This window comes from Gorilla gorilla, chromosome 8, assembly GCF_029281585.2.
Source record: "Gorilla gorilla gorilla isolate KB3781 chromosome 8, NHGRI_mGorGor1-v2.1_pri, whole genome shotgun sequence".
NCBI lineage: Eukaryota > Metazoa > Chordata > Mammalia > Primates > Hominidae > Gorilla > Gorilla gorilla.
This window is the reverse complement of record NC_073232.2, coordinates 43,800,707-43,812,303: the sequence shown is the minus strand read 5'-3', so window position 1 is coordinate 43,812,303 and position 11,597 is coordinate 43,800,707.

Below are 11,597 nucleotides of genomic sequence, written 5' to 3'. Positions count from 1 at the left end.
GGATGGTAGGTGACCTAAAGGCAGACCTGAGGACAGGTTGTGTTGGATACATATTAGGGCTTGAAAAGTTAGACTGGTGTTGGTGGTCACAGGGCCATGAATGGGCTTGTTATTACTTGTCTATTGGGTAAGACTGGAGATACAGGAGCGTAAAAATTGTACTGTGTTCCCTGTCAGAGTGCTTTTTGTCATATCTGTGATAGAAAACTCGGCCAATAGCTGCATGTCTAAAAGTTGAAAGGGGCTTTTTCCTTCATAACGGGTGTGATAGGTTAATTAAGAACCCAGTTTTTTGAGTGAACGGGGATGGCAACATAGGTGGTAGTTGATAGGACTGTGGGCAGAGCCCACAGTCTTTTGCTAGGATGGGGTTGGACTGGTTTAGCAGGGAGTGAGTTAGGTTAAGGGTCTTATAGAGGTAGTCGGGTACTATTGTAAGGGGAGATGTGGCTACGTGGGGCAGCCAAGGGAGTAGGAGAGGTAGACAGGCAAAGAGTGAGTAGGAAAGTAAATAAGTGCGTTTCATCTGAGGAAAAGTCACATAGGGTGCCTTGGAAGAGAACGTCATCTATCCACTCTAAAAGAGAGTCAAGATTGGGAGTTTGGGTATGAAACCAAGAGATGTCTTGGCAAACGGAGATAAGGAAGAGGGTGAAACAGCAAGGTAGGCAAGAACAGGGCATTTAAGAGAAATCAGGAGTGTACTTATGATTGTCAGGAAGGGAAGGAGGAGTCTGGGTATTGTTCAATGGTCTTCTTCGGGACAGGTGTGAGGCGGGGTTTGGTTGGGCCAAGGAGAGTACTGGAGAATCGACAGAGGATGGCAGTCGGTGGGTTGGTGGGTGCTTTGGGGGCTCTTTTTAATCTGGAAAGATGGTACCAAGAGATATGTCCTGAGAGTTTAGCTGCAGTGGGGGTATGAGAAGAACTTGAAAAGGGCCTTCCCACTTTGGTTTAAGGGTTGCTGGGTTAAGAGTTTTTAGCAAGACATGCTGTCCTGGAAGGAGATTCCAGTTGGGGGGTCTTCGTGGGGTTTTGGGAGGGCCTGGTCAGCTTGTTGGTGGAGGAGATGGTGGATGAGGCAGAGTGTTGGGAGGTATTCTCCTAGCTGAGAGTTAGAAGGGGGCCTGTTTTGTAAGAGGAAAGGCTGTCCATACATTAACTCAAATGGACTGAGGAACAAGGGTGCTTTTGGACTGGCTCTGATGCAGGCCAGTGCTATGGGCAAAAGGGAGGTCCATGGTTTTTGGACTTCAAGAATGAGTTTGGTCAACTGAGCTTTAAGGATCCCATTTGCCCTCTTGACTTTTCCAGATGACTGGGGCCAGTATGGGATATGATATGGGATATGAAGGCACCACTGGATGCTGAGGGACTGAGAAACCTGTTGGGTGATTTGGGAGATGAAGCTAGGGCTACTGTCTGATTGTATGGAGTGAGGGAGACCAAATCTAGGGATGATTTCTGTTATAAGAATTTGGGAGACTTCTGCGGCCTTTTCTGGAAAGGTAGGAAATGCTTCTACCCACCCAGAGAAGGTATCTATAAGAGTAAGAAGAAATTTTGTCCTCTTGACGGGAGGCATGTGGGTGAAGTCTACTTGCCAGTCCTGCCCTGGGAGTGTTCCTCTGAGCTGATGTGTAGGAATAGGGGGAGAGCGGAGGGCCCCTTGGGAGAAAGTAACACAGCATATACGACAGTTTAAGGTTATGTCTTTTAGTGACGTGAATAGAAGGGGAGAGGAGAAATAAGGGCGATGGAGTAGGTGCAGGGGGTGCTCACCAATATGGAAGGATTGGTGAAGAGATGTCAGAATTTCTTTGGTTTGCTCTTGGGGGAGGATGAGCTTTTGATTTTTGACTATCCAGTCCCTTGAAAGGAGGCTCCTTGCTGTAGTAGCGAAGCTTTCTCAGTGGGAGAGTACTTGGGTTGGATTGCTGGGATAACGAGGAGGAGAGGGGGAGGGGCAGAAGAAAGGGAGGATTCCTTTGGTGCCTCATTGGCCTTTCTGTTCCCTCTTGAGATTTCATCCGATCCTGTTTGATGTCCTCGACAGTGTATAACTCCTGCTTTCACTGGGAGGTGTGCAGCCTGAAGGAGTTGGTAAATAAGGGGGCTGTTAGTGATGGGGGTTCCTTTGGCAGTAAGGAATCCTCTCTCTTGCCAGATGGAGGTGTGGGAATGAAGAATGTGATAGGCATATTTGGAGTCTGTATAAATGTTGACTCATTTGCCTTCGGAAAGGGTTAGGGCCCTGGTGAGAGCTATGAGTTCTGCCTTTTGGGAGGAGGTTCCTGGGGGTAGGGGCTTGGCTTCAATTACTGGTCAAGGGAAACAAATGCATATCCAGCAATTTTGGGGGAGCTGGTGGGCCCAGAAGAGGAGCCATCTATGAATAGGTGTTCATCAAGGCTGGTGAGAGGCTCGGAGGAAATGTTTGGGAAATGTAGCTGTACATGGTCCAGAATGTCAGTGCAAGAATGAGTAGGAGGGGAAGAGAATACAGGGAGTAAGGATGCTGGGTTCAGGGGACCACTTTTGGCAAGACTGGATTCAGGATTTTTGATAAAGAGGGCATGGAGTAATTGAATCCAGGAAGGAGGAAGGGAGCTTAGTGCTCGGGAGGAGAGGCGATCTTGTAGATTATGAGGACTGTAGATGGTGGTATTCTGGCTGAAAGTTAGTTTCCTGCTTTCTAGAGCTAAAACGGTAACTGCTGCTAGTGCTTTAAGGCAGGTTGGCCACCCTTTGACTGTGTTATCTAGTTGTTTAGAGAGGTAAGCTACAGGGGCAAAGGAAGGATTTCCTTTCTGTTGTGCTAAGACACCGAGGGCTATTCCTTGGCTTTCGGCAGTATAGAGAGTGAAAGGTTGGGAGATATCAGGTAAGGACAGAGCTGATGCAGTGACAAGAGCAGTTGGGAGTTTGTGAAAGCTGGGGTGTATGTTATGTGTGGGGTTTAGGGGTTCATTGAGAGGGCCTTTGGTCACTTCATAGAGGACATGAGCTAGGAGGGCAAAGTTGGAAATCCATATTCTGAAGAAGCCTGCTAGCCCTAGGAAGGAAAGGATTTCGCTTTTGGAGGAGGATGGGGGTAGATTATCTATTAATGCTGCCCCAGCTGGAGTCATAACCCGGGCCCCAGGGGAAAGTTGAATTCCTAAGTAGGTCACCATGGAGGTGGAGAGTTGGGCCTTGGAGGGGGAGACCCTATACCTTTTGATAGTGAGAAAGTTTAAGAGAGTGGCCGTGTGAATTTGAGAGTCTCTTAGAGAGAGGCTGCAAAGAAGAAGGTCATCCACGTATTAAACAAGAAGACTGGGAGACAGGTTTAAGGAGGTGAGGCCTCAGACTAGAGCTTGTTGGAAGAAATGAGGGCTATCCCTGAAGCCCTGAGGAAGGACAGTCCATGTGAGTTGCTTTAACTGGAGGGTGTCAGGGTTAGTCCAGGTGAAATCAAATAGGTTTGGGGCATCAGGGTGTAGGGGAATGGTAAAGAAGGCATCCTTCAGGTCAATTGCGGTGTAGTGGTGGTGTTGGTGGGGACAAGAGAGAGAAGTGTATAGGGGCTAGGGACTATGGGATGGATAGGGAGGACAGCCTGATTGATGGCTCGGAGGTCCTGAACGAGTTGGTATGAGCCATCAGATTTTTTTTTTCTTTTGAGACAAAGTCTTGCTCTGTCACCCAGGCTGAAGTGCAGTGATGTGATCTTGGCTCACTGCAACCTCCACCCCCCTGGTTAAAGCAATTCTCCTGCCTCAGCCTCCTGAGTAGCTGGGATTACAGGTGCACGCCACCACGCCTGGCGAATTTTTTTGTATTTTTAGTAGAGACGGGGTTTCACCATGTTGGCCAGACTGGTCTCGAACTCCTGTCCTCAGGCAATCCACCTTCCTTGGCCTCCCAAAGTGCTGGGATTACAGGCATGAGCCACTGTGCCTGGCCCAGAGCCATCATATTTTTTAACAGGGAGGATGGGGGTGTTATATGGAGAGTGTGTTGGTCTAAGAAGAGTGCGTAAGCAGAGCTTGTTTATGATGGGTTGTAGGCCTTTTTGGTGAGTTAGGCAGATTGGGCATTGGGGAACATTGAGAAATTTGGAGGGGTCTTTTAACTGGATTTTGATGGGGTCATGGTGAGCAGCTATGGAAGGGGTGGTGGTGTCCCACACTACTGGGTTAAAGAGAGAGGCGGGAAGTGGTACTGGGGAGAGGGATCAGGGGCCGGACTAGTGGAGAGGAGCAGGAGGGACTCTGCTTGAGGGGAGCAGGAAAAGGTGATAGAAGCTTTGAATTTGGCTAAAAGGTCTTGGCCTAGAATGGGGGTGGGGCAACGAGGCATGATAAGGAAAGAGTGTGAGAAAACAGTATCAAACAGGGAACAAGTAGGAGGTCTGCTGGCGCATGGATGTCACATGAGTCCATCAACCCCCACAACTAAGACTTGATGTTGGTAGAGTTGCTGAGGCAGGACTGGCTTGTCTGTCATAATATAAAAGAGTATTGGAAGATGTCCGGGGTCCAGGGTCTAATACCCCTTGTGGCCTTTGGAACACCAAGCTCTGTGCCAAAGGGTGGAAGGCTGCCCTGCCGCACCATAAATTTAAGCCCAGGGCATAAAACTCCTCATGACTTGGATGGAATCCAGGGCTCAGGGCATACAACCCCTCATAGCCTCTGGAATGTGCACAGACTTGTTGGTTGCTCTCCCAGGCTCATAAACATGTTCTCCATTATCTCAAGCAGCAGAGCACATTCATATGTGTCAAAGAAAATGCTAAAGTGTCACAGCTACGCTTGATGCACCGCTACCTTTCTACCCCCATATCCTCATGTCCTCACCACCTGCTTCTTTGTTTGATCACCAATAAATAGTGTGGCTTCCCAGAGCTCGGGTGCTTCACAGCCTCCATACCAGCATTGGCCCCCTGGACCCACCTTATGCACTCTTAACTTGTCTTTTCTCATTCATTTGACTCTGCCAGACTTCGTAGCCCCCATGGCCTAGTGTTGGGTCTGATCACCCTAACATTTCTGGCGCCCAACATGGGGCTACGAAGACCCTGGTGAAGGAACACTAGAGCATGTGGAAGCAGAGGACACATTGTCAGAGGACACCCGAGGATGACTGAAAGAAGCTCGGCAGGTAAGCTGGGCACTCGTAAGAACCAGGGTAACAATGGGACAGAATGAAAGTAAACATTCTGCTTATTTACATTTCTTTTTTTTTTTTTGTGGGTGGCAAGCCACCCAGGTGCCAAGGCAAGAGACTGAAGGCACAAGCTGTTACAGTATAATAAAGAAAAAACTTAAAATAAGAATAGCTATATTAGACATAGAATATAGACACGATTATATATGAATATTATCAATCATTAGTTTGAAGCATTACTCTTTATTCCAATATTATAATAATCTCTGTTTTACAATTATAACCTACGAAAAACCAGGCCATACAGAGATAGGAGCTGAGGGGACATGGTGAGAAGTGACCAGAAGACAAGAGTGCGAGCCCTCTGTCACGCCCAGACAGGGCCACTAGAGGGCTCCTTGGTCTAGCGGTAGTACCAGTGCCTGGGAAGGCACCCGTTACTTAGCAGACCGGGAAAGGGAGTCTCCCTTTCCCTGGGGGAGTTAGAGAAGACTCTGCTCCACCACCTCTTGTGAAAGGCCTGACATCAGTTAAGTCCACCCACAGCCATCCAGAGGCCTAAATGTCTCCCTGTGATGCTGTGCTTCAGCGGTCACACTCCTTGTCCACTTTCATGTTCAGCCTTGTACACCTGGCTCTGCCTTCTAGATAGCAGTAGCAGAATTAGTGAGAATATTAAAGTCTTTGATCTCTCCAAGAAATTCATAGAAGAAATAATGGCATAAGCTGTCCCCTCTCTCTCTGCCTCAGCTACCAAACAGGGAAGGGCTCCCTGTCTGGTGGACATGTGACTCACATGACCTTACCTATCATTGGAAATGACTCACACTCCTTACCCTGCCCCCTTGCCTTGTATACAATAAATAACAGCACAGCCAGGCATTCGGGGCCACTACCGGTCTCCACATTTTGGTGGTAGTGGTCACCCGGGCCCAGCTGTCTTTTCTTCTATCTCTTTGTCTTGTGTCTTTATTTCTATGATCTCTCGTCTCCACACACAAGGAGAAAAACCTACAGGCCCTGTAGGGCTGATCCCTACATTTTTTGAGACAGAGCCTTGCTCTGTCGCCCAGGCTGCAGTACTGTGGCACGATCTCGGCTCACTGCAATCTCTGCCTCCCGAGTTCACGCCATTCTCCCACCTCAGCCTCCCGAGTAGCTGGGACTACAGGCATGTGCCACCATGCCCGGCTAATTTTTTGTATTTTTAATAGAGACAGGGTTTCACCGTGTTAGCCAGGAATATCTCGATCTCCTGACCTTGTGATATGCCTGCCTTGGCCTCCCAAAGTGCTGGGATTACAGGCGTGAGCCACCACTCCCGGCCTTGGTTATTTAAATTTCTTAAGGCATTTATTATGGAAAGGGGGAGTGAAAGTTAGTACTCAGAATTTATTAACACTCTTTAGTACAGTAGAGCAGTTTGCCCATGGTTCCCAGAACAAGGGACAATGGTGTTGGATGAATGGGAAAGAATTGGCAGAGATTTTAAAAAGGTGCATAAAGAAGGAGCCAAAATTCCAGTTTCTGTTTGGTCAGTGTGAGCATTGATAAAGGCAGCTCTTGAGCCATTTCAAACAGATGACGAGACGGATTCAGATGAGGAAGAGGCAGACAAGTGTAAAAAATTAACTTCAGATTCTGAATGTGAGGAACAGGAACCAGAGGAAATTAAATAAAAGAGAGGGAAACTGAAAAAGGTACATTTCACTAGCCTGTCGGTTCCACCTGCTGAATTAAGTGAATGGCCACCACCTCCCTCTCCCCTTAATGGGCAAGAACATGAACTAGCTAAAAAACTAAAAAACTGCTCCTGTAGTTGCAACATTAAAACCTGGAGCTATTGGTGGTGCTATACAAAATTCTATTCAAAAGGCTAGAGCCGAGGGAGACCTTGAAGCATGGCAATTTCCAGTTACTATAACCCAGCAAGGAGGACAGAATATAGCTAATTGGGCCACTTTTCCTTTTAAGTTGTTAAAGGAATTCAAGCAGAAGCCATTAGTCAATATGGGCCAAATTCTCCTTTTGTACAAACTTTACTAAAAAATGTGGCTCTTGATAATAGATTAATACCATATGACTGGGATACTTTAACAAAACCTGTTCTCACTCCGTCCCAGTACATGCAGTTTAAAACTTGGTGGGCCGATGAAGCTCAAACTCAAGCAAGAGAAAACACACAAGCACAGCCGCCTGTGCCTGTTTCCTTTGAACAGTTAATGGGGTCGGGCCCTAATTGGGGCCGACTAGACAATCAAGCAGTAATGAAAAATGTTGCCATTGTTCAGTTACGCACTGTGTGTTTATGGGCATGGAAAAAAAATAAATGTTATGGGGAAAAAATATCATTCTTTCAGTTCTGTCTGACAAGGACCTAAAGAATCATATACTGACTTTATTGCTCAGCTCCATGAGGCTGTGCATAAAGCCATAACTGATGAAACAGCTCAAGATGTGGTAATACAACTCCTTGCATATGATAATGCCAATACAGAGTGTCAAAATGCTATTAGACCTATGAGAGGGAAGGCTCATTTGGCTGAATATATTAAGGCTTCTGATGGCATTGGAGGTAACTTAAATAAGGCTACTCTTTTAGCCCAAGCTATGGCTGGACTAAAGGTGGGAAAAAATATGCCCCGTTTCTCAGGCTCTTGTTTTAATTGTGGGCAATTTGGACACACAAAAAAGGAATGTAGAAAAGAAAATCAAAAGGCAAAAACTATTACCATCAATCAACAGAAAAGTCCTGGTGTATGCCCCTGATGTAAGAAGGGCAATCACTGGGCAAATCAGTGTCATTCTAAATTTAGCAAAGATGGGCAACCTCTTTTGGGAAACGGGAAGAGGGGCCCACCTTGGGCCCCTCAACAAACCAAGGCATATCTGGCACATTCAGTGCCCTTACAAATGTACAACAATTGTCCCCTGCCACAGCAGGCAGTGTTGCTGTAGATCTTTGCAGCACAGTTCCCGTTTCCCTACTTCCTGGGGAGCCACCAAAGAAGGTCCCCAGGGGAGTTAGGGGCCCTTTACCCTCAGAACAGTTGGTCTATTGCTGGAAGGTCTAGTTTAAATTTTAGAGTTGTCACTGTACATATAGGAATAATTGATTCTGATTATACCAGAGAGATTCAATTAGTTATTAGTTCCTCAATTCCATGGTCTGCTTCCTCAGGAGAAAGAATTGCTCAGTTGTTACTGTTACCTTATGCAAAACTGGGACACAGCATAGTAAAAAGAATAGGAGGCTTTGGTAGTATGAATACAGCAGGAAAAGCTGTATATTGGGTTAATCAAGTGTCGGATAAGAGACCTATTTGTACAGTAACCATTCATGGAAAGAACTCGGAAGGGCTAGTAGATAACTGGAGCTGATGTTTCTGTATTGGTTTAAATCAATGGCCCCAGCATTGGCCTAAGCAAAAGGCATCCATTGGTATTGTTGGAGTAGGAGCTGCCTCAGAAGTTTTTCAAAGTTCTTTAATTTTGCCATGCCAAGGGCCAGATGGCCAAGAAGGGACAATTCAACCTATTACACCTATTCCTGTCAATCTATGGGGTAGAGACTTATTACAACAATGGGGTGCTGAAATATCTATTCCTATTGATCAGTATAGTAATAACAGCAAACAAATGATGAGAAAAATGGAATATCTCCCAGGGAAGGGACTAGGAAAAAATGAAAATGGCCAACCAGAACCTTTAGAACTAAAAGGACAAAGAGATCAAACTGGATTAGGGTATCATTTTTAGGAACGGCCATTGCTGAGCCTCCGGCTCCCATTCCTCTTGTTTGGTTAACTGCCAAACCAGTTTGGGTGGAGCAATGGCCACTGAAACAGGAAAAACTGGAGGCTTTAAAATAATTGGTACAGAAACAATTACAAAAGGGACAAATAGAGCCTACTTTCTCTCCTTGGAATTCTCCTGTGTTTGTTATTAAGAAAAAATCCGGGAAATGGAGAATGTTAACAGATTTGAGGGCCGTTAATGCTGTCATTCAACCCATGGGTGTGCTGCAACCAGAGCTGCCCTCCCCAACTATGATTCCTAAATCCTGGCCTCTAATAGTGATAAATTTAAAAGATTGCTTCTTTACCATTCCTTTAGCTACCCAAGATTAGGAAAAATTTGCTTTTACTGTTCCCGCTATAAATAACAAAGAACCAGCAGACAAATACCATTGGAAAGTATTACTATTTGTCAAACTTATGTCAGAAAAGGTATTAAGCCAGCTAGAGAACAATTCAATAAATGTTATATTATCCATTACATGGATGATATTTTATGTGCAGCTGAAACTAGGGAGGAAAAGGCTGTAACAGCAGCAAGGTTAATCATAGCCCCTGATAAAATCCAAACTTCTACTCCCTTTCAGCATTTAGGAATCAAAGTAGAACAAAGTACTATTAAGCCTCAAAACATTCAAATTAGAAGAGATAATTTAAAACCTCTAATGATTTTCAGAAATTATTAGGAGACATTAATTGGATTCGTCCCACTTTAGGCAGTCCTACTTATGTTATGTCTCACCTCTTTTCTACCTTACGAGGTGATTCTGACTTAAACAGTAAACACTCCCTGTCCAAGAAGGCATTAGAGAAACTTCAATTAATTGAAGAAAAATTTCCACAGGCACAAGTGACTCGAGTTGACCCATTGCAGTCATTACAGTTTTTAGTTTTTCCTACTAAACATTCACGTACAGGAGTTATTGTTCAACAGAATGATCTGGTTGAGCGGCTTTTTGTACCTCACAATACAACCAAAACGCTTACTCTGTACTTAGATCAAGTTGCTGTATTAATGTAGTGTGCAAGGCTGTGCACAACAAAGTTAATGGGATATGATCCAAATCAAATTATACTTCCATTAAACAAACAACAAATTCAGCAAGCTTATATTAATTCCCAGGAATGGCAAATTAATTTGGCAGGTTTTATTGGCATTCTTGATAATCATTATCCTAAATCCAAAATATTCCAATTTCTTAAATTAATATCATGGATATTGCCTTCCATTACTCAAAAAGCCCCTATTGAAGGGGCCATTACTGTTTTTACTGATGGATCTAGTAATGGAAAGCCCTCATTTGTGGGACCTCAACAACAAGTTTTTCAAACTGACTTTGCTTCTGCTCAAAATGCTGAACTTATGGCTGTGATAACAGTGCTAAAAACTTTTAAACAGCCAATAAACACTTTCTGATTCAGCCTATGTAGTGCAAGCCACACAAAATATTGAATGTGCCTTAATTCAAAATGTGACTAATGACCAACTTAATCTTTTATTTCATTCTTTACAGCAAGCAGTACAACAAAGGCATTCCCCTTTCTATGTCACTCATATGAGAGCACATACTAACCTCCCTGGCCCTTTAAATTTAATCAAAGGGTGGATAATTTTATGGGGAATAGGATTTGCTTGTGTCTCTCAGGTAACAATCAGGTGCCTGTATGAGTGCCCACCAAACATCTGAAAATCTATCATGAGCTACAGCAGGAAGAGAGGACTCTGGGAAGAGTCCTCTGAAGAGTCCAGAGACATGGTTTCACGGTGTTAGCCAGCATGGTCTCGATTTCCTGACCTCGTGATCCGCCCACCTCGACCTCCCAAAGTTTTGGAATTACAGGTGTGAGCCATAGCGCCTGGACATTACCCGGCAGCTTTGTTAAGGCCTGCAATGAAGCAAGTAATCATATGGTTACAGACGCCCAGCTGGGGTCTGTGGGTTGGTACTCCCAGGAAGGCTCTTCCTGGGGAACAGCAGTGGCTCCTATGGGCTTAGCAGGATTTTGCCCATGAAGATCGTCAGTGTGTGCCTGTGCTATAAGCCACACTCTTTCCTTCTCTTCTGGAAAGAGAGTATAGAAGAGAGGACAATGTAGAGATCATGCCAAGTGAGTTCATAAGATTGGGTAAGATATTTAAATTCTTTGATATAAGTATCGGGATCGGAGGAGAAAGACCTGAGACGTTTTTCAATCTGTGAGAGATTGGAGAGGGAGAAAGGGAAATGGACACGGATGATCCCCTGGCTCCTGCTACTTCCCAGAGAGGAAGCAAGGGAACTGGTTGCTGAGTATGTTGGGCCCAAGAGCGGGTGAGGGGTGGAGATGGAGAGGACTCAGAGTCAGAAGCGGGGTGGTTGGAGAGAGAGGGACAGATGGGTAGAGCCAGAACAGGGACATACCGTGAAGAATCATGATGCTCTGGTGGAGGATCAAGATGCTGTCAGGGAGGGGCAAAATTGGCGGGGTCAAAGAAAGAGGAGTTGTTGGCTGGGGCTGTTGCAGGGGTGGTGGGAGACAAGTCCGGTGAGTAGGATTTGGAAAGTGGAGCAGTACTGGCAGAGGCAAGGGCGGTTACCGAGAGTGAAGAAAGCCTGAACATAAGGAATCTCAGACCATTTCCCATTGCGATGGCAAAAGTCGTCT